Source organism: Alexandromys fortis, unplaced genomic scaffold (genome assembly GCF_014885135.2).
Source record: "Alexandromys fortis isolate MF-2015 unplaced genomic scaffold, M_Fortis_MF-2015_v1.1 scaffold_60, whole genome shotgun sequence".
In the NCBI taxonomy this organism is placed as follows: Eukaryota; Metazoa; Chordata; class Mammalia; order Rodentia; family Cricetidae; genus Alexandromys; species Alexandromys fortis.
In genome coordinates, this window is record NW_026067946.1 from 5,423,830 (window position 1) to 5,425,582 (window position 1,753).

Genomic DNA, 1,753 nt, shown 5'->3' on the forward strand with positions numbered 1-1,753 from the left:
GGGGCTGGAGAAATGGCTCAGTGGTTAAGAGCATTGCCTGCTCTTCCAAAGGTCCTGAGTTCAATTCCCGGCAACCACATGGTGGCTCACAACCATCTGTAATGAGGTCTGGTGCCCTCTTCTGACCTACAGATATACACACAGACAGAATATCGTATACATAATAAATAAATAAATATTTTTAAAAAAAGAAAAGCCATTGAATTCAGTATCTGATGAGACGTTCTGGAGGCGCTTAGCAGATAAGAATGCTGAGGGAAATGCAGTAAGTGGAAGCAGGCTTATGAAGTCCCAGAGGGACGTTTAGAGTCTCTATTGGGATCATTTGTTATCTTGAGTTAAGATTTTGTCATTTTGGTTAGCTGGGACTGACGAATCAGCTGTAACTAACAAAATACCAGAACAACTAAAGTGAAACCTCTGCTTTTAGCCAATACTGGTCAGCTGGAGCTGAAAATTAGTAGGGAGTAGAAAAAAAACAGCATTGTTGAGGTCAAGTCTTCTGGGAAGTGTTCCTGAGAGCACAGAGAAGCTGTGTTCCAGATGCAACCAAAACTGTGCCTCACTCTGGAAGATGAACTTGGTAGTGTAAGAATCACCTGTTCAGTCCTGGTTTTGAAGGCATGAATGGGTAATGGAGAGCAGGTGGCAATTAAAGTCTCAGAATCGAAGAGGTCAGACAAGGAAGTTGAGGCTTGGTACCAGGAAGAGAGCCTATATGAGGCTATTAGTGAAGGTGCAGTCCAGCTGCAGCAGAAGATCCCAGCATCTTGGAGATGCCAGTACCATGGATGAGCACCAAGAACAGCACCAGCAGTGGAGTGGAGACAGCTAGAAGCTGTAAGACAAGCTGTGTGTGCTGAGAGCAGAGCCTCAACCCAAACCACTAGGATGAACCCAGAAGACCACGAGTGAATCCGACTTATTTACACTCTTGGAGTTGAGTTTTGCTTTTATTTGATGGTGACTGTGCACTGGTTCTTCCCTCTTGAAATAAGGAAGTATTTAATTTTATTTCAATTTTACAGGCACTCACAGCTGAGAGACTGAATTTTTAAAAAGAGATTTTAGTTTTTAAGAAAGACTTTGGATTTTTAAAGAGACTGGATTTTAATGTGTTTGAATCTGTAAAGCCTTGGGGTTTTATACTATAATGTCAATATTAATGTGTGATCTTGGGGATGGCAAAGAAAGGAAAGGCTGTGACTTTCTAATGAGGTATTTGTGTGTCAGGTTGACAAGAGGTCAGCTGTGCTGGCTACTTTTATGTCGACTTGACACAAGCTTCTGTTTTGGCTTTTTGAGACAGGGTTTCTCTATAGTTTTTGGAGCCTATCCTGGCACTAGCTCTTGTAGACCAGACTGGCCTCAAACTCAGAGAGATCTGCCTGCTTCTGCCTCCCGAATGCTGGGATTAAGGCATACACAACCGCTGCCTGACTTGACACAAGCTTCTTAAGAGAATGGAGCCTCAATTAAGAAAATGCCTCCATAAAATCAATCTTAGTTGTTGATGTGGGACTGCCCAGTCCATTGTGGGTGGGGCCATCACTGGACTGTGGTCCTGGGTTCTATAAGAAATCAGGCTGAGCAAGCCATGGGGAGCAAGCCAGTAAGCAGCACTCCTCCATGGCCTGTTATCAGCTTCTGCTTCCAGATTCCTGCCCTGTTTGAGTTCCTGTCCTGTCTTTCTTTGATGATGAACAATGATGTGGACATGTGAACCAAGTAAACCCTTTCTCCCTAGCTTGTG